Genomic DNA, 22,495 nt, shown 5'->3' with positions numbered 1-22,495 from the left:
TAGTGACCCTCAGCTTGGTTGTCAAAAATAATCAAATAAAAACCACTTTAAAACCAGAGAAAATAAATGTACCAAACAGATTGAAGCAATAAAAGGAAAGGGTTTGGTGACACCTCAGTTAATTTTTCTGGATTTCTTTGGTATTTACTTGAAAATATCAGCATATAAATATATTTTCTATATTTTTAAAAGGTTGTACAAACACAGCTTTAAAACGGTGGTGTAATAGATGACAAAACACTGAGAAATTTAAAAAGACTCTGACCCACTGTATACTGAGTTCATCACCACTGTAATTCTACAATTTGCATAATCCATATGATATAGTTCTTGTAAAAATATGCAGGGAGTCCTTGCAAACACTAGCCAAGATTGGAAACGAGGGTAAATCTCTGTCTGATCATAAAAATGAGGGGCCCTTGAATGTGGCCACAGCACACCTTCTCTGGGGGCCATCCTGGTCTGTGAACACGGCAGCCTGCAGCCTGGAAACACCTTTTTCCGCTCTAGTAAGAAACTCACATGCGTGTGTGCACACACAAAGTCCCCAGCCACCTGGGGCCATCAGGGACCATGCATCACACAGTTCCTGCACTGGGGGGATGGTGGCGGTGAACACACAGCCATAAGCCACAGAAACGCAGGCCTCATTTCAGCCTCGGGCCACGTTTCTGCCAGTGCAGTTTGCAAGGAGCGGTGGGCACTCTGCTTTGAACCTTTGCTTCTGCAGTGGCTGCCTTGCTATCCTAAACACCTGGGCGTGGCACCCTCATGCCATCCCCAGCCCCGCACTTCTCACCTCAGGGCACATCTTGCCATGTGTCTCTTTCCCCTACCGCAGGCAGCTCCCACTTGCTCTGTGAACCAGCAGATGATGTGCAGAGGTTATTTATTCTTCTCTGACACCGACACGCAAATGCTGACGCACAGCCAGTGGGCTCAAAGCTGGCCTGGTGTGTCCATAAAGTATTTCTAAACTTTCATGATTCTCATTCTTGTTACTGCGGTATTTGGGTGGCACACGGCTACCTCAGAGACGGTTTCCGTGTTGTTCATGCATATGCAATGGGAAGCAAACCATCCCTTCAAGGAAAGCGATTTCCCCAAATGACGACTTGCCTCTTCAGGAAGGAGAAGCTATTAAACTATATTTTAAGAAGCCCTCTAAGGGGATTCAGTGCTGAGGATTTTGAGGTCCCCCCCGAGTGGCTTTTTTCCCATTCTGTATGCACAGCACAGATTCCGCCAAGCCTATTACAGCGACCAAACAATGTCTTCTCTGTCAAACAGAGAATGAATGGGATCACAAAATTCCCCTCCAATGTACAGCCTGCGTTCCCCCCACCCAACCCCCTCAGGAAAGAACAACCGGGCTGAGGACGGATAAGGAAAGCACAGCTCTCCCTTTGTCAACGTGAAATCGCCTTCTAGCAAGCTAGGGACCAAGTCGCGTCAGCTGCATAGTAACTGCTCCACGGAGAAAGTTGAGGAGTTTATTTTCTTCTAAACTGGAGCGTATATTTCTCTCTCTCTCTCCCTCTCCCTCTCTCTCTCTCCCCCTCTCCTCTCTCTCTGTAGAGGAACACATTTATCAGGGTGGAAGGAGGCGATTCATCAAATATCATTCAGGCTCAGCAAGAACAGCTTCTAGCAAGGGCTCGAGCAGCCACAGAGGAACGTCACAGGAATGACACAGCGATTTGTGTTAAAATATTGGCAGCTAACTCATGAGTGCTGAAGCTGACTCTGAATCCAGGGGCCTCTGTTAAGCCTTTCTTCACGCTAAGCTCATGATTCATAAAGAAAGTGCCTGGAATTATTCCTCTGAGACACTCAGTGTGGGGCTGATCCACTTCTCTTTGGTCTCTCGTTCTCTCTATCTCGCTCCCTCCCCTTCCTTTCCTCCCATCTTCCCTCCCTCCCTCTTCACACACACACACACACACACATACACACACACACACACACACACACACACCTCTTCCCCTCCCCACAAAAAACCATTAAAATCACCATCTTCCAAAACAAGAAACTTCATGAAGCATTTGTCACCAATCCACGAAAAGCTTGCTTAGTAGGTATTTTCATAAAAGAAGAACATGGATTTCTTCTAAAGTTCCATATTTGCAAGTCTTAGCTGGTGTAAAAATATTACGATTCAGGTTTTTCCCCCTAGTGATGTGACGAAGCATATATATATATATTTTTTCACCCTTCAACGGGAATTACCCAACTCTTTCCTCATAAAAGTCAGAATGCTATTCTTATAATCAAACCACAGTGGCTTTTGCTTTCACAAATAGCTAAGAGAGGTTCACAGGAAGAAGAAAAAGTACAGCTTCCCCTCTCTTCCCTTTCCCCCACACATTTTCAGCAGAGCTCGGTGGGCGCCCGGATTCTGGTTGCATTCTCCCGGTAACACAGTGAGAAGAGACTGCAGGGCACCCCGACAGCTTTCTCCTCCCCCTCCCTCTTTCTGTCCTTCCACGCTAGGTTTGCATTAGACTCAACAAGGAAGGCTCTGTGCAGCCCCACTGCGATGAACCATTTGTAAGCAGGTGCTCCCTTATGGGGACTAGGGTAACATTTACCTTGGAGAAAACTTTGTCCCAATAAGGATTCAAAATTCTGGCAAGGTCATCCCTCTGAAATGTCGTGGCGAGAGTGTTCTCTTCCTTCACAGCCTAGAACCAAAGATTAAAAAAATGTTAGAAAAAAAGGCAGGTGGATAAAGACGATGAGAGATATGTGTCCAGGTCACTGGGAATACGCTAGCAAGTTTATGCCAAACGCTGAGCTTTATGTTCCCTTTGGAACAAAGCAAATTGCAAGGCAGAGGAAAAACCTCTCATAGCGATGAGTAAGTCAAAAGTGTTCTCCAAACTAACAGCCAACTCAATGTCTAATCCAATACGCATCAATTGCTTGCTGCCTACATGTTTTCCCTAGTTTTATGACAAATAAGTCTATGTACTATTGTAGGAATAGTAAAATTCAAACAACTGTTATATGAATTGGAGAAAAGGTAACCTGTGATTTCCTTGGGAAAATGTCTCATTAAAGCGAGAAGCTTTGGTGCAGCGGGAACTGTGTGACCTGATGCCACACGTGTCTCCTAGTGCTGAGACCTTCCTTCATCCATTCCACCGAAGAAATGGGGAAGATCGGAGACGTGGAGGTGACGACAGGGATGTTTCCCTTGACCTCCGTCCTGACTCATCAGCGTCCCTTAGCCCATCCCATCATGTACGGCTCTGGTTGATTTTTGGTGCCCAGCCTTTCCACCATCCCTCTTGCCTCGCCAGTTCTCGTCTTGTCCATTAATAAATGTCCCCTGTATTGAACCTCTGTTTTACACAAGACACATGATAAGTGCCGTGTGAAAGGCAGGAAGGGAGAAGGATGGGATGAATGAATGTGTTTATACTCGAAGGAGAATATCCTGGCTGTTGACTAAGATTGAAAACTTCTCCCTTCATTTAAGGCTAAGGTACCATTCCTGATTTGCAGCATAACACACTGAGCAGACCAGGAGCCTTCCAGGTTTGTGCCTCGTGATGTCCTCTGATTGGGACCACATGTGACCATCTCCGATGGAGTGCTGCTTTCTTCCATAGCAGACTCAGCGGGTTAGTCATATGATCTTGAGGTCTCGCTATTGTTCCCCTAACAGGTACCAGGTGAGAAGTGACTGCCTTGTGTTTGCCACTGCATTCAGCTACATTATTATTTCTGTTTTCTTTTTTTCAACACAATCATGGGCTGTCTTCCTCCAACCCGACTCCAGGTTTCCTGAACCCTCTCTACACCCCCATGTTGACATGGTCAGTCCCAGAGCACGCTCCTGGATGCATCAGAAACATGAGCAAGATTTGATCATCTAAATCGAATTGCTGCAGTAGGAAAATAAAATGAATAAACACGGTCCTTAAAAATGCCAAATCTTATTAATATGTGTCAGAAATAATATGTTTGCGTGTGCACTCTCTACTACTAGACAGGAGCAAAGAGTCTGATTTGGAAATTGACCACATGACTTGATCATTAATTTAAGAATATCAAACAGTGGTACACAATTTTGCATTTTCCAGATGTGCATTTCATGAATTAAAACTATTCCAAGGAAACAAAGTAATGAAGACAGTCTGGCATTAGCACAAGATAGATATATAGATGAATGGAATAGAATTTGGCATCTCGAATAAGCCCATATATCTGTGGCTAATTGATTTTTGACAAAGGTGCCAAGACTACTAAATGGGGAAAGAAGAGTCTTTTCAACAAAAGGTTCTAGGGCAACTGGATAGCCACACGCAAAAGAATGACACTGGATTCTTAACTAATACCATATAAAAAAGTTAACTCAAAATGGGTCAAATAAATTTAAGAGCTAAAACTATAAAACTCTTAGCAGAAAACATAGGGGTAAATCTTCATGAGTTCAGATTTGGAGTTTCAGATACAACATCAAATGCACAGGCAACAAAAGAAAAATTAGATAAATTGGATTTCGTCAAAATGAAAAAGATTTGTGCTTTAAAGAACACTATTAAGAAAGTGAAAAGACAACCTAAAGAATGGTCAAAGATGGGAAAAAATCATATCTGATAAAGGACCACGATCTATACTATGTAAAGAACTCTTACAGGGGGATAATAAGACAATCCAATAGAAAATAGGCACAGGATCTGAATAGACATTTCTCCAAATAAATATACCGTGTTTCCCCGAAAATAAGACCTAGCCAGATCATCAGCTCTAATGCGTCTTTTGGACCTGGTCTTATATTATATTAAAATAAGACCCGATATATATTATATTATATTATATTATATTATATTATATTATATTATATTATATTATATTATATTATATTATATTATACCTGGTCTTATATTGTATTAAAATAAGACTCAGTATTATATTATATTGTATTACTATATTATATAAGACATTTCCCAGATCAATCTTAAAGAAAGGTGGTTTCGCTTTCACTGGAATCACTGGGGTCGTTGCACTGACACAGGACCACCTGCAAACTCATACTCTCATTGAGACACCTGAATATATAATAACTCTGCATGGACCCAACGCTCCATCAGGCCCCCTTTCACCCTCACGGATATCTATCTTTAGGCATGGACAGCCGTTAATTACTACAAATGATTATTGATCCAATCAAACAGAAATTCTACGCTTCCACCAATGCTGATTTCTTTTCCTGAGTGGAATTTCAGGACTTCTGAGAACAGGCATCTACTCACATATGACCTGCCCCCACTCCCCCCAACCCACATACTAAGTCAGTGGAACACCGAGCTCAGCACCATTTCACACCTACTTTGCTGACTGACAGTTTTCACGAGGCCTGTTAGCAGCTTTTCACCATGGAAGACGACATCCCTAAGAAGGCTCAAACACGTGAGCTCTGATCACTCAGGATGCATTTTGCCAACTAACTGGAAGGCTTATTCTAGCTAAAGCCACTCAGAAGAACCAAAATAGAGTTCAAGTTCTGGGTCGCTGGGCCCCTGAGGGATGGGATATGCACCTGACAGATGGCCTGGCCCACGCTCTGGCTGGCTCCACTCAGGACAGGTGCGGGGACGGAGTGTGGTTTATGTGTTACGGTGCCTCCTGGGGAAGTGGCGGTGACATCCCTGCAAGGATCTGGTAGCACAGATTTGAGCAACCCAACTCCAAATTCATGCCTAACTTTGAAAGTCCACACTTGGAGCCAGGATATCTGCTCAGCATGAAACAAGAATCAGGAAGCTTCATGAACGATTCCCAAATTTCAAACAAGCTTAAAGGTGACCTATAAACCATCCCCACTCGACACTTGAACCCTCTCTACAACGTCTGTGACATCCAGTTTGCAAGCCCAAACTAGGAACCAAGCACAGCACCCAACAGACAAGGGAAGCTCAATCTGACGCAGGAAACAGCCCTTCCCTGGGTTTTGGTGATGGCGGTGGGGGACGTCTCGGGGCCCTGCTATCATAGGGAGGCAAAGCTCTCCACCAGGGACAATGTGCTGGTGAAGTCAGGCTGGTGGCCTTTACCAGCCTGGAGGTCTAGTCACAGCAACAGAACGTGGCCACTGGGAAGTGACTTGGGGTAAGAGCCACAATTCTCAGGAAGACTTTCTGGCAAGACCAAGACGGACCACGGTAGCAAAGTAGATACCCAGCCCCAGACGCTTAGACACACAGGAAGTGAAGAGCCGACACTTGAAAGTCAAGGAGGGAACGGGAGGCGGGGGAAGGCATGCTGGGGGCTGACACGCTCACTCGCTGGTGGTTCTCTCCTAACGATCAAGTTCAAAGGCACGTCCCATGAAGGGACACTTTCCTCAGTGCACAGATGAGCAGGACTGTCTTGTGTCAGCCCAGACGCTACTTAGACTCAGGAAGCCTCAGGTCACAGAGACTTGTTCCACCAGCTACAGCTCACTGTGGGCGTGCGTGACTCTTACCCGGGACTAGCGCAAATCTGTACTTTGCAGGGATGGTGAGCTAAGCCACCTCTTTCTTCCCTGACCTTTTGCAGGTTAATGGCAGTGGTGCTGGTGGTGGTGCTAACATCATCCCCGCGCCATTTCTGCCTCTTGGATTTGGGTCATTGCGTCAAATGTCAAGTGTTCTTGAACTGTTTCTCTTCTGTGTTATCAGCTCTCCCAGCTTTGGGCCATGGAGTTATACTATTTTACCCAGGTGAGGTCTAATATTGATTAGGACAGAATTAGGTTCAAATACCGTGTTTCCCCGCAAATAAGACCTAACCAGACAATCAGCTCTAATGCATCTTTTGGAGCAAAAATTAACATAAGACCCAGTCTTATTTTACTATAAGACCGGGTCTTAATATAATATAATAAATATAATATAATATAAGACCGGGTCTATTAATGTTTGCTCCAAAAGACACATTAGAGCTGATTGTCCAGCTAGGTCTTATTTTCAGGGAAATACAAGTACCAGAAACCCTCCTCTAGGAAGAGAGCAATTTATTTATCCAGTTCCCTCTGGATATAGTTACCAAACCAGTGATTAATCCAACTCATGATACACACCCCCTATTTGTCCAAATGATAGATATTAGCAATTTCATACTCTTATGGTTTAAACAAAAAATCAGACTTATCTATAAATGAACGCACGTGATTTCTTATTAATCCATCCGAATTCTGTGATGGGTTTAATAAATTGTCAATGTAACAGAGCTAGACCTCAAAGCACAGACATTTCCTTCCATTAAATTGTCAGTATTTCGTCTTTCACAATAATCATGCAAGAGAATGACACTAAATATGGTCGCTGGTACCGCAATTAAAAGGTTGGCTGAGACGCGGCATACGGGCTACGAATGCTGGGCAACGTGGCAAAACAGAACGTGGGACACTTTCTCCTCCCTCATCCTGTGCGCTGGTGTCGCTCGGGCCGCACCCCTCTCCTTGCTAAGCTTCCTTCTGCTTTCTGGCCGCTTTTTCTTGCTGCTTCTCCCAGCTGTGCCGCTCATCTTGCCCACACCCCAGCTGCTGTCGCCCACACTTCGAGCCTTCCCAGCCCTGACTGTGTTCACAGTTCTTCATGCCATCCGATGCCTCTTGCTTCATTTTTCACACACGCTGACAGCTGCAACCCCTGATGCATGCAAAGTAACAGCCCGTCAGGAAAAGAGTGTTTTCTGGGGTTTTATTTTCCTTATCGAGAACGGAAGAGGCAAGAAAGGATAGTTTCCCGAGTGCCAGTGAGAGGTCACCATCAAGATAAAATGAAGTCCAATACTATTATTACCACTACTACTAAATAATTAAATAAAAATAAATGTTAAGCATCAAAAAGATTATGACCCTGGGAAAATAATTCCTTCTGAAAATCCTCTTCAGGAGTCCAGTTGAACGAAAAGAGTCTCCTTTCCAAGAAGAACATATTTTTTTCTTGAATTCTAAGGAGGCAAGGATACAAATCCTTAAACATGTTTCCTTATACCGTCTACAGTCTTCAGAACCCAGGGAAGCACAGATACAGTTATAACACAGCTACCGAATTAGTAACAAATGACATTTATTTGCAAAAACCTTCTTTTTGTAAGTATTAGGTTGGTGCAAAAGTAATGGCGGTGTAAAAGGTTAAAAGTAATTGCAAAAACTGCCATTACTTTTGCACCAACCTAACCTGTCACCTGGCAAGAGGCTTAAAATGATATTATTTCCTGTAAGCCTGCATCCCTAGCAACGCTTGGATATGAATTCGTTGCAGCGTCAACATTAACAGAGAAAAAATCAAAATGACCAAAGTACTCAACAACAGGGAAAAACCTTTTACGTTGGCAGAGAACAGAACAATGTATAATATGCAAATTTAATGTACTTCAGGAAAGTTGCCTGCATTTCAGCCATCTGACATAAAGCAAGGCAGCGTAAACACCAGCGCTGTAAAGATTGGCCTCGGAACAAAGATGTTGCTGTCGTGAACAGAAAATATATACATTGATGCCTCTAATTACTAGTTTAGAAATTGGTAGGAACAGAAATATTTAAAAACATCCTCTCTTCGGCCATGTAAATACACATAAAATAATGACCAGGGCAACCAACCAATTCATTCATTTATTCATTCATTCATTCATTCATTCATTCATTCATTCATTCCCTTATTGACCTTTCGATGTTATTTCCTTGCTAAAAAGAACCAAAAGGAAATACTGCTCCAGTCCCTTCCACGCTGAGTATCTGGGAAGCTGTCTTTTGGATAAACTGCCATTGAGAGAGCCGAGCGCTTTGGCTGGTGTTTGCCTCGCGATGGGTACTGATGGGTAGCTACCTGCCTTTTCTATCACAGAGCCTCAGCTCAGCCTTCAGACATTTCTTGATGAGAAATACCTTTTGCTTTATCTCATCTTGGGATCACCCATGGGGTGGTAGAGTTGGACCGTTGTCAATCACCGAGCTTTTCCAGAAGTTATGCCAATGGGAGTGCTTGTGTGTGGGGCGGGGAGAGGCATGCAAGATGACGTCCTCTCGCCCAGGACGCTGAGGCTGGTGTGTGCCCGTGCATGCCTTTGAGATCCAAAAATGTATACAACTCGACTTCCTGTTAGGGGTTCTAGTCACAGAGTAACTTCCGGGGCAGAAGTTACTTAAGCTTCTGAGCCCTTAAACTTCTGCAGAGGCAACGGTGCTGCCTGTGGGTCAGAGGAGACGGAGGCATTTAAGCTCTGGTTCTCTTTCTGGCAGCGCTCCACCTCTTTGAAAGGTTGTCGTCTGAAACGTCAGCCTATCTAATTGATAAGGTGGAAAAGAGAATAGGACATAAGAGAGAAGAGGAGAAGGAACAACCAGGCCTTCAAGACTGAATTCTCTTAGACAAAGACACAGCTTTATTATGGTTGGTAAACATCATCAGACAATAAACGCTCCGGGGGTAACATGGTGGCATCTTAGCAGGTAAAGTGGAAATGGCTGAGGGCAGTTTCCACATCCATCAGCCCACATGGAGAAAACTGGTACCCCCTGGAAGCCTATAAAGAATAAAAAAAGGCCCCCGGTTCTACCGGTAAGAGCCAGAGCGAGAAACCCAGGAGCAGCTTCCTGGCTGCAGAACTGCGTTTGTTTTGCGTCTGCCATCAACAGGTGTTGCCATGGTAACTATCCAGCAGTTCAGAAGTAGGGGAGGTAAGAAAATCTATACAGAAACACCGCAGAGAAGAAAAATAGGGGAGGTGTGCTGTAGCAAAACTAACCTCAGACCCAACAGAACGAGCAACCTAAGACATGCTCAGCCATTCGTCACGTCTTCGTGTGGTTTGAAACAGATGCTGCAGGGACAGGTTCTCAGCCCAGGAACGAGGCCCCCCGAAAGGGCACACTTTATCCCCTTTATTTACCAAGCCTTTTATTATTGTTCAAATGACCACGTCACTCAATAAATCACATAGATTAATACAGTCTGGTAACTTCTGTAATTCTTCAAAGTTAGGACAGCTGACAAAACAAGTTTTTGAAGGGTAAAGTCTGAAAATTTTAGCCTGAGGGACAGATCATTGTGGTACCGAGGATATTCTGCTAAGGCCAGGCAGACATCAGATTGCTGTGCAAAGAGCCAGCCGAGGCATCAGTGGGTAGGGCTCTGAGGCCTGACTACCTCCCTTGCCCATTTCTGGGACTCGGTGTCCCATTGTGTAAAGAGATGGAACCACTGTCTCCTTCAAAGGATGGATGTGAGGCTCAAATGAAAGGGTGCGTAGGAAAGCGTTTTGTTCATAAACAAAAGAACACCAGGCAAATAAAAAAATGGATGTTGGAAATCTTATTTCCACTTATTTTTCAAGCTTTCTGCTATGTTAATATTATGTTCACGTTTTTGATGATAAGTAGGCCACGGAAGGTCTTTGGCAGAAAAATCTTTCCTTGTCCTCATCTGAAGGTGCTTATCTGATTCGGACGTCTTTGTCTTCTATTAGTTCTTTTCTTTCCACTGTTGGTTTTCAGGCTGGCAGATCTGTGCCACAGGAGTGGGTGTGTGTGTGGAAGAGGAAGAGGGTAAGGGAGGCAAGAGAGCAAGGAAGGTCAAACAGAGAAGGGAAAACGAGAGGAACAAACGAATTACCAAAGGGGGAAGACTCTCCCCTTGCATTCCACAGGCATGTTCTATCCCTGAGGGTGCTGTTTATTTTGTTGGCCATCTCTAGATCACTGGCCCTAAGTTATTGGTGGCCTTATACACTCTTCAGCGGAAGCAGTTCTGGGGATGACACCAATTTTTGCAACGACCCTCATCTCATGGGGTTTCGTTTGTCCGTTCTCCTGCCGGAGGGCTATGCCAACCGTAGCTGAAGATACAAAAATCCTTGTTTCTCAGACGAAAACTCCTACATCTCTTTTGCAGGAAGATACATACCTTCTGCCTTTTCTTGTTGGCTTGTTCTATTAAAAATATAGCTCCCTCGTTAAAATGTTGCCCTTTTGCTTCTGAGTGTTGTGAATCCATCCATGCCTTTGCCTCCCATCCCTTCATCCATCCCCCGTTCGTATTTCCTCACCATCCAGCTGCTCACGTCACATTCAGCTGGTGGCCAAGTCTCATGGGTCTACCTCCTTTAATGTTTGTAATAGTAAATTTCCAGCTCTGTTATAATGCATGCTTATTGAAAAGGCTCACAGAATACGAAAAGATATACTATAAAAAAACGAAGGCTCCTTTTCACCTCACTGCCCCCATCCCATTTCCTAAGTCTAACTATAAGCACGGTTAGACTTGAATACACTTAAGAAAAGGTCTGGAAAGATTTAACGATCTAATGTTATTATTTTTTTCTTTCTTTGTTACATATACAGTACCTTACACTGGGCACTGCTCAAAAGTTTCATTGTATTCATTTACTGTGTCTTAGAGAACTTTGCATGTTAGTACAGAGATAGTTATCTCTTTCCTTTAAATAATTACAGAGCATTCAATAGCATGAATATACTATGATTTATTTGGGCATTTCAATGTCGTTTTTTGGTTTTTAGATCGTTTTTCGGTTTTCCTCAATCAGAAACAATGTTACAATGACTACACACACACACACACACACACACAGTCCGAGTCAAGAGACATCTGGGGCTACAAGAACTGAAACTGGCAGGAAGGTTTCAGAGGGAGCAAGACCTGCCAACACCTCGATTTGAATTCTAGCCTCCAAAAATGTGAGATGAGAAATTTCTGTTGTTCTAAACCACCGGTTTTTGGAACTTGGCTGCAGCAGCCACAGGAAACTAACAGTGTGTGTAGAGTCTGCCCTCACACAGTACCTCTTACACGGCTCAGCTCGCGGTCCCCGCAGGCCGCCCATTACCTCCCCATGCTACAGACACCTACTGTCTATTCCCACATGTCCAAAGACTCTCAGACACTACCTACCTCCTTGCTTTTGAACACATTGGTTCCTCTACCTAAATTCCCTTCTCCCCTGCCCCCAGCAACCCATGTGCCTTAGCCAGTCTCTGGGGCCCCTCCTTTCTGGGCTCTTTCTTTCTGACACCGCCCTTCCCCCCAGTCTCCCCAGGCATGACCGACCGCCTCCGGGAGTCCCCTCTGTGCTGTACCTACTGGTTTATGCACATCCAGCCCCCGTTCTACGCTGCGAGCAGCTTGAGGGTGGAGTCCTTCGATGTGTCCTAGCAAGGTCCTCACACACAGTGTGCCCCGAATGGGACTGTGGGTGAGCAGGGCAGTGCCGTCAACGCCATGCGGTTTATTATAGACTTGAGTCTGTTAAACCTCCTCGGGCAAAGAGGTGCCGCAGAGCAGGTCAGGGCTGACTGCACGTGGGTGAGAACAGAACCGACAGGTGTGCTTCCCACATGCCGAGCTGTGGCCATTCTCAGCTTGTCATTCTTCGGAATGAGAGTCATTCTTCTAACCAGTCACACTTAGAAACCATAGACTTTCCCGCCAGATACTGTAAACTCCAGCCGCGCCCACCATCCAAGGGAAGCGTTTAGCATCCACTCCAAACACAGATGTCCAAGGCTCCTTAGAGACAGAAGGTGGATCAGTGATTGCCGAGGGGGGGAGAGTGGGGAAGATGGGCAATTGTGGGGGTGCATCGTGGTGACAACTAAGGAGGGAGGGGCTTCCTTTCCGAGTTAAAAAAATGTTCCAAAAGGGATGCGTAGTGGTGACAGTTACAAGAATGTTCTAAAATTGACTGTGAGGATGGCTGTAAAACTTGGTGAATACGGAAAGCTATGAACCTGCACACTTCAAATGAATGAATTGTAATGGTATGTGAATTATAACTCCATAAAGCTGTTTAAGAAAAAAAATATGATTCATTTAATCCAATCCAGTCCACAAAATCACTATTAAGACAAGTCACTTCTTCCGCTGCCAAACATCCACCCAGATAAAATAAAATAAACCTTCTGCACGAATGAAAAAACCAACAACCACTCCTGTAATGCTTAGAGCCTCCTAAAGAACAGGTGACGGACACCTGGATACTTCACGTCAGGTCCGTTTACTCTGCCGTCCTATCGCCTAGTCATAGCAACATAAATGGCACCAGAATTGTCCTCTCATCTTCAAGTATCCGATTCTCTCTGTGTCATCTTAGAGATACACTGAGTTCAAAAAATGTGAGAGCTAGGAGGGGACTGAGATAAAATGATAAATGAGAGCCAAGAAGGGGATTCATAAAATCTGTAAAGGGGATGTGGGTTCTCTGGTGAGCCAATGACCTCTGTGAGTCAAGCCTGTAACACGTATCAGGCAAAGGGACAGAGCACCTTCAACACTTGCCAAACTGTTCAGTAAGTCTCCTGAACGATCGAGGTGATGAACGACTAACAGCAGACATCCTAGGGTTTCTTCATGCACGGTTTGTACCTATCATGGGAATGCCTGTCGCATCTCCCCAATGAAATGTTAGGCTCCTTGAAGTCAGGGGAGGTAGCTAATGGGTGTTCTCTCTCCACCACCCCACGCCCAAAGCAATGAGCGCAGAGTTAACCACTGCTTTGTGGGGTGCAGCTTATGCCCAACTTAGAGTCTCATGGTACCAGAGAGATTTTTTTTTTTTTTTGTCCTTCTTAGGAGCATTGTTTTGCAGCAAACATGATTTAATGCATGGAATGACAAAATCTACATAGCAAACCGTTCCCTAATTGAGTGTTGCTGTTCTTTGAAGCCCCATTTTTAAGGACTTTGCTTTGGAGGAATGTAATTACAATCACCTAAACCACAGAAGAAGCCTCCAAATCAGTGGGCTATTGGCTTATGAATGTTCCTGGCAGGACTCAGTGAGCAGGACTCCACTGCGTCCACCATGCTACACCCTCCCGTTGTGAAGACAATCTCAGAATGAAATCTTTTTTCGAGGTGGCTTTTAACATAACCACCAATAAGATTTTATCATGAAAAGGGAGGAATAATTTCTCTCTGCAACATATCCTTACATAGGTCACACACTCCCCCAAATTACAGACTCTTTGCTATTGAAATCTGATGATTAGTCACCGAGTTCAACGTATAGTGGGAAAGCCTATAATTAAACACAATTAGCCAAGATAAATTATAGAGAGAACCATGCAAATATATGAAAAAACACTCTCAGAGTTCAATGGGTGAGGATGCAATAAAGAAAAAGGAACACCTCTCTTAGACACATTCACAAGAAATACCCAAGGGTGACCCTTCTGAAAGCCCCCCAGGCAAGGATGGAGCTTCCCAGCCTTCTGTGACCTGGTCCCGCAGCCCCAGGCCCTTCCCAACACACACGCACCCTCCCCTGCCTGTGGAACATTCCACCCCCTTCTCCTCTGACAATTTAGCTCGAAGCCCTGATGGTCCTTTGTGAGCCTTACTCTTTGCCTCCTGTCCTTAGACTCTGTCCAGTTGATTTGACATCAACTATTACCTTACGGTCCTATGGGGGGTGTGAATCCTTCCCCACCCTCCACCCCCATGGTTCAAGCAGATAATACTTCCGCCTCTTCCCACCTCTTCATTCCAGGGGAGATGGGGTGACTCATTGAAGGGGTGATGTCGGGATGGGTGAACTAGGACCCTGGGCTCAGTTCCACCCTTTTTCCTTCTGGGATGTGAGTTTTCTTCTGACCCTCCATGTTTTGAGTTTATCCTTTGGGCCAGGGCGGCCTGTGCTTCATTCTGGGGTTCCACATTAGAACAACAAATAAACCCTGCCCTCCAACCTGGCCTTTACTAGTAATAGACGTGATACTTGAGCCACACCTGCCAATTCTTTTATCCTCTCTCTTAATATCTTTTCAGAACGTGGGAAGGTCACAGGGGGTGTCTTTATTGCGGTTTTTGTCAAAGAGTCCAGTGTCATTCGTATACATAAGTATCCATCTGTTGATCAGACGGCCTTCAAAACTGATGTGAGATTGTGTGTCATCTCCCTGCCTGGACATAACATGGGGTCATGTCGCGTAAGCCTTTGCTTCACCATAATGCCCAGTGCGTAGTATAAATAAACTCAATAGGTTCAATCATGAATATGTCATCTAATTAAGGATATAAAGACAGGGGTAAAAGAAGACAAAACTTAGGACCACAACACTTGTTCCTTCCAGCTCATGGTTATGACCTTACGTCAATGCATTTTTGGCATCACGTATCAGCAGTGTCAGCATGGGGTTAAGACAGGCAGCATAAGTATAAAACTACTATAAGCTCCACAGTGTGACCCTGTAGAGTTAATTTAATTGCACACTGAGCAAGAAGAAAGAAGAAAAGATAAGGCATATGCTGATTGATTTTTCTCATCAAAACCCACAAGATCTCATTTCAGCAACACCCTGTCATTACATTTACAGCATATCTAAGAGTGAATTTTGCGTGATCGATATCCAAATCTAATTTCCAAGCCGCGATGGCACGCCATCGCAAGCCATGTTTTTATTTACAACGTCTGAAATCTTCATAGCATAAGCTGCATTATCCTTTGCTCAGACTTATCGGACAAGCTTTGCACGTACATAAAAAGCTATTAATGTCAAATGTTCCTGAAAAAGAATGATTAAGATGTCTAACTATATGTTTTTGAGTGTCCCCCTGGGCCCCCCCTCCCATGAAAAACCAAAAGTGAATTAAATACAGAAAGGATTACAACAGTGTCAAAATAAACACAGTGTTTCAAAAAAGTTAGAGGTCAATGAATGTGATCACACTACCACTTTTTCTTCAGTTTTATTTTCAGCACACTACCTTTTTCCATGGAAATATGCATTTGTGGAATGCTAATTGGCCAATAATATGAGGAACACAGGGTACAAACAGGTAGTACGTAATAGCACAACAGTAATGCTAAAGACACAAAGACGCGTCCCATATTTTCCCTTGGACGCTCCCAGTCTCCCCTGCTAACACGGCAGAGCCAACATGGTCATCCCCGCTTCATAAATGGGGAAACTGAGGCTCAGAGAGGTTTGGTGACATTCCCGAGGAGTAGCAGGGCTGGTACTCCGGTGCCGACTGCTGACTCCTCGTAGACAATCATTCATTTGGAGATTCAGGAAACAGTCACTGGGCACCTGTTACGCAACAAACCCTCCCTTGGGGCTGGGGACAGAGATGGTGTCTGCTCTCCTGGTCTCTCCCACGGTCGTCCTATTTGACACCGAACCTACCATCAACATGCACATGGCATCCTCCACGTATCCCTTTTATTTTATATGCAGAAGAAAATAAGCTTGCAAATATTTTCCCCATCAAAGCCAAAGTAGGGAAGACTGACAAAATTAATGCAGTGTAGTCATTTCCTTTAGAAATGAAAAACATGTTTCAGTGTTACTCTTCGATGCTCAACTTAGGATGACAGGCGTTTCAATTAAAACCGAGGCTCCAAATTAAAAATATCCTTCGGCGTTTTTCCACGAAGCCTTTAATCGTCTATCAAATAAACGAGGATTTAATCACGTAAATTAGTCTACCTCATTTAGGCACCAAAATGTCAGGATTTATCCTAGGAAACAAACTTAGCTTAAACATTCACAATAACAGTGATGAGAACGTTCCTGTGATGAGAAGACCCTTTTTGAACTTCAGCTTTGAGTTTTATGCATCTATAGTCACAGGGGTCTGAGGTCCCAGCACCATCCTGCAGTTGTCAAGCCACAGGATTTACAGGAGGTTCCCCCTTCGTAAGTGCAGTTGCCATAATATGTCGTAAAATATGGGAGAGGGAAGACCCATGCCCGGTCCTGAGCTGACAAGGAATGGTACGCACATTGCTTTTTATCTAGCTTTGCAACTTTGTAAGTTGATTCATGAGTCGTCAATGCATTTAGATTGAAGGCAGGTTTCCTTCCAGGTAGGGAAGCTGACAGACAGACAGACAAGCAAATGGGATGTAGAGACACCCAATGAGACAATGAAAGGAGAAAAGCTGGTGCTTGTGTCAATCACCAGTGAGCTGATGCCACACTCCTGGCCTGGCCGCACTCTGGCGGACCAGCCAGAGAACACAGTAGGATGTGAGCTCATTCCCCAGGAGACACAACCCCACCAGCCTGACGCCTCCGAGTCCTCAACCTCCGGGACCTGAACAAGAAGAATGACGTGCCAAAGGGCCTTTCAGTCGCCCATTTCCTCCCCGCACTCTTTTTTATCACATTGTAACACTGTAATTCTGCATTTGTCATACACTTTTAGTTGTCTTGAGAGAAAGCCTATGTACACATTTAAAAACCTCGAAGTAAATGCGACCTTATTTCTTAGGCAGTGTATGTTACTGTGCTAATCTGTAGGCTGTGCCTGATATTTTGAATGCTGGGGTAGACAACGGTGATATCCAACGCCCACATGAAACTCCAGCCACAGGCCTGAAGACTTCGCTTTCTTGTGTAAAGTGAGCACAGCTGGATGAAAGTCCCTGTTGGATGCAATAAGAGGAAACAGAAAAACAAGAACATAGAGAAGTCCAAATTCACATAAATCACTGTCGGGTGCCCTTTCAAAACTAACGAAGTGTTTTGAAACCATCAGCCCCACACTGCCAAATAAATTACTAGAATGATGTATGTACTTATGCATTTCTCTATTTGTATTGGATTAATTAAAAGTCTAAATCTCTGTTCGATGCTCGAGCATCTTTGGCTAATCGTACCTACACAAGATTTTGGCCAAGAAATAGGCAAACAACAGAAGCGGACTAATTTACCAAAATTTATCTTTGAGCGTGTCAGTAGATCAGCTCATTACAATGACAAAATGAAGGCTACTACATTCTTAAGACAAATAGGTCATAACAATTCTTACAGAGTTAGACAACTTTGTGGAAAACAGAGGAGTCAATGAATGTTCAAAACCCTATGTATTGTATCCTGAAGTTTCCTCCGATCTTTAATTTTATAGAAATATTTACAAAGTTGCCATCAGCAAAGAAACACTGTTATGTGCCATTTTCAATTACTTTGTCAAATATGCATCTCCATGTTTCAAAACAGATGGGCTGTGTCATTGTAAGATGACACAATGTTACATATTTTTATATCCTTCATCACTTCCTCCTCATTGAGGCAAGTTGTTTTCATTTTTTAAAAACTGTGCTGTTGTGACTCTTTGCATGATGGCTAGTGCCCATTTTTCTCAATGACACCAAGTCCTGATCTTATATGAGAGAAAATATGGCATTCTGGAGAAGAGCCATTGATCTATCAAGGTTGAAATCTCTTGTCCTGCAGTTGGCTAATGGGAGCTCAGAAAACCTAACAGAGAGGTTGTATAATTAACGAGCGAATACCTCAAATATGGGGGTCATTGTTATTATCACTATTATTGCATCAATGACCCCCACTCTCCGTCCCCCAGTCTCACAAGCATCTACCACCAGCCAGGTGCTTTGAAAACATTATTCCTATCCCTCCCGACTTTTCTGAATTCGGGATTGTTGCTCCCATTTTGCACACGGAGAGGGGTCAGGGACTCATGTAAGGTTATCGAGAATCTCATCAGACCCGTGCCACGGAGAGAGGTCTCTCTGTCTCTTTGTTCTGCCCCAAACTGCCGAGTTCTTAGAAAAGGATTGCTGGCTGGGACTATGGACCTGCAGAAATCTATTCGCTCAAGACTTGAAAGGCGTTTTTATGTGAGGCCCTTACAACACAACTTCACCTCCTGCCCTCAGGCATGGGTGGGAGGTGTGCTGGGGACACCACTACCGCCAGCAGATGGAAGAGGGCCACGTCTCCACCCCAAGAGGCTAGCCGACCAGCTGGATCCCGAGGCAGTAGTTTAGCTAACGTCCTCAACCACTTACTTTCCGCCCCCTCTAAGTATTTCAGCTATTTTGAAGTCTGATGGTGGGTGGCATTCCCCCACTCTAAATCAGAAGGTAAAATCATCTTTAATTTGACAGTAATTGAGCTACATCGCTTCTTTACGTGTCTGGTCAAAATAGAACTTTGAAAGTCTGCAGATAATTAAAGTCTCGGGAAGTATTTGGAGAAGCTTATTAATGTATTACATAGTCATTAACCAAAGAGAAACATTAATCTTTGAGATCGCTGTCGAGCACGGGGAATTATTGTTTCTTGGGGTTCCTGTGTGTGAACGAGCCCAAATCCTTACGTTCCACAAAGGCTAATGTTTATGCTCAGAGGATTAGAATTAATTTATGACCCTCTGCTTTTGACTTAAATACTATAAACATCTCTGTTGTTCTTGAAAACAAAGGCTGCTCCTGCATAATTTTTCAGATAGAGAAAATGAAATTAAAGTGCTATGAAAATATTTACTGGGTAAAATAAATGCCAAGATCAGAAATGCTCCAAGACACTGAGTGTCTTATTATCCCCACTAATCCTTTTGTATTTCAAAGTTTATTTATTTTTACTATGCTCGTCATCGGTTATTATAGCTTAATTTTAAATTCATAAGAGAGAATTTAGAGCTAATAATATCATGAGCTTTCAAATAATATTCAAGTATTACTGATGAGGATGGAAATGCATTGGTTATCTGATTATGTTCTTTGGATGAGCCAGAAAAAATGGTAATGTAATGCTAGAGTTTTAACTCTCCTTCTCCCAGCCAATGAAACCCAGAGTAAAGAACAGAGATTTCATTTTAAAACATCAATGATGAATAGTTTTAAAGGGGCAGCTCAATGAATCAAATAGCCATGCGCTCATCAGCGTATTCAAATAATGAAAGGACACATTTTATAATATTCCGGCTTCCAACCATTCCCAAATTCCTGCTTATGAGGCAGTCTCTACAGCTGAGAAATGGATGCATCGCTCCATGGTTTCCTTGAGGGAGACCTACCAACAGTTATTTCTCACTGAATATACTTTATGGCAACTTCTAAGGGACTGGAAAAGGAAGTCTGGCCTAATTGCAGGTGGGGCCTGAGATAGGCGAGTGATAAACATTGTTTACTTAGAGGCCCAGGTTACTGTTTTCAAGGTGCTCAGCTACTTTGGATGGTCGATGCATCACACTGGTGACAGATCAGGCATGAGTAATGGAAACGTGAGAAGCACCTTGGGCAACAGATGGTGGTACCATTAAGTGGGACAGGAAATTCAGAAAGAGGAACCGAGTAGGGTGGGAAACAAACAGAGGGAAGAACTTGGTTTGGTTAGTGTTGATGTTAAAGTGGAAGTGGAACATGGAGGTAATGACACGTGGCAAGCGGTTAAATTTAGGAATCAAGCTCTCAGGAGAGAGGCCGGACGTAGTAAGCAGGCACGCGAGCATTACCTGTAATGCGCCAGACAGTAAGTATTTAGGACTTTGAGGGCCGCGTGACGTTCTGCCATGGCAGCCAACAGGAGCCACACACAACAGGTGAACAATGAGTGTACCTGTTCTCCAAGAAAAGTTAGAAAAACAACTGCCACTCGAGTGTATTTGCCTGCAGGTGACAGTTTGCCAACCCCTGAAGTAGGTGACAAGGAAGCCCTGGAAATGGATAAGATCACCTGGGAAGGGCACACTGGAGGCAAATTAGTATGATACCAAGTTGGAAAGCACGGAGTTCTGAATGTCTACTGAGTTCAGGAAGGACATGTGCTACATACAAGCCTCGCAGTGTCACTGGTGGTTCAGAGCCCTGCCTCTGGTTCCTACTCACTGGGCAAGTCGGCGAACCTCTGAGCCCCAGCGCCCGGGGCTGCAAAATAACGCGAATGGTAATCATGGCTAAGAGTAGACATCGTGCTGAAGACGAGGTTAATATTCATACCTCAGAATTGGGTACCATTGTCAGCTCCTTTCATACAAGAGGGAGGTCGGCCCTCAACCCCTCGCGCTTAATCATACCCACACCCCAAAAGTCACGAGGAGGATTAGATGAGAGAAGACGAAGCCTTTTATCACTGCACGTGGTGTGCAGAAAGAACCCAGTAAGTGGTGGCCATTACTGTCATTCTTCTCCTTCTCCTCATTATTATGACTCTGAATGAGGTGAACAGACCAAGGATACAAAGATGACCAGGAAGAGAGGTCGTCTCGTCCAAGAAACTTGCCTTCACTAACCTCCTTCCAAATCAGCTTTAAAAATGCTCCCAGATTCAGCAAACAATTCAAATGTGCCTTGGGTGCTGTGTGAGTGCCAGGGATTAAAAGGTCGGTATTCACAGCCCCCGAAATTAAGCGTAGCCCCTATGTGGAAGATGTGCGTCAGGGTTTCTTTACCTGGGGCTCTGTAGACAGATACCAAAGGGTCCTTGGCCCATCTTGTGAGGGTCTGTAAACAACCTGAAATTATATACTAAGCTTCCTGTGCATTTCTCTGCCCTTCTTCAGAGCACCAGTCTAGAACTGTCATTAAAGTCCTGAAGAAGACTGTTCTCCCCCAAAACTGTGGGGTCTACAAACAGGCCTGCCGGAAGTACGCTGATCTTCCTTAAAAAGCCTAAGTGTTTTTTTAAACGCCTACTTTTGCAAAGAAGAAAAGCCTAGATTATTAGTCCCAGTTAAGCAAGTAAATGTTTTTGTTTCTGCCCCGAACACTGGCATCAGTTCCTAATTCAAAATTTTGTCCGTTAGTAAGAAGCCACATTCCTTTCTCGCTATTTCCCCAGGAAAACTTACCTTAACTTAGACTTTTTAAACAGGTCAACGTTTTCAGGGCGCTAAGAGCTCAGTGTGTGCATTAGTATACCTTATCTTTAATATGCAGGGTTAACTTTATTTAATAGCTCAAAGAACACAGCAGTACAAGAACGTCTTTCTCAAAGGTTATTTTTTGAAGTACATCACAGCAAGTTGATGGCAAAATTAAAGTAAGAATCGAGAACTCCTGCTATTCCATTGGCTGGAGTCCACCTCATAAATCAAAGACATTTTAGCATCTCTTGGGAGAGAAACCTATTCTTTCCACAACCAAATAAATGTCTCTCAAGGAATAGATTTGGAGAGAGTTTGCAGCACTTACAAAAGGCTTTTGCTCTAGCCCCCTGCTAATTCCATTTTCTTCCTCGTCTCTGCTAACACCCAGGACCGATTTGGAATGCCTTTTCCACAATTACTGAAAATCAGTGGGCTGGACATCATGAATGCTTTCAGGTCGGCAAAATGCAAGAGATTACTACCCCAAGGTGGAAAATAAAAGATGGTTAAAAACGAGCTGACCTTCCTCAATTAGCAAATGAGTAGCAAAGGCCCTGGGATTCCAAGGCTGTTTTCTGTTTACCTGAAACCATCCACGTGATGACCACAGAACCAAACACTTCCTGTGCTCACCTGATCTGAGGGACCCTGAAATCGCCTCCGGTTTCTGCACAGCTTCTCCGCTCTCTGAAAGAATACTTGGATTCCGACCTGTTCCAGTTCCTATCTGTTCTGCATAAATGTAGCAGCCTTGTAGGAGAGACTGGGTTCATTATCATGGAAAATACAGCCATTAGCAGAAAATCTGGCAAGGATATTCCCAGACATAACAAGATCAGACTCAGGTTTCTGGGCTGTAGCCGGGGGCTGGGAGGTGGAGTGTTTCTAAAAGCAGAAAGCTTTCCTTCTGAAACCTATTC

The 22,495-nt window shown here is 44.0% G+C and overlaps 1 protein-coding gene across 1 annotated transcript in view; it reads right to left on the bottom strand.

The window, feature by feature from the left end:
* The window catches only part of PAG1 (phosphoprotein membrane anchor with glycosphingolipid microdomains 1), a 108,772-nt gene that overhangs the window by 46,004 nt on the left and 40,273 nt on the right, over positions 1-22,495 (bottom strand). Inside the window, exon 2 of the mRNA XM_019725420.2 lies at positions 2,592-2,684. The gene's annotated coding sequence lies outside the window, so the exon portion shown is untranslated. The remainder of the gene's footprint in view (positions 1-2,591; positions 2,685-22,495) is intronic.

Source organism: Rhinolophus sinicus, linkage group LG14, assembly GCF_036562045.2.
Source record: "Rhinolophus sinicus isolate RSC01 linkage group LG14, ASM3656204v1, whole genome shotgun sequence".
Classification (NCBI taxonomy): domain Eukaryota; kingdom Metazoa; phylum Chordata; class Mammalia; order Chiroptera; family Rhinolophidae; genus Rhinolophus; species Rhinolophus sinicus.
Note: the sequence above shows the minus strand (reverse complement) of the source record. Positions and strands in the feature narration are given on the sequence as shown.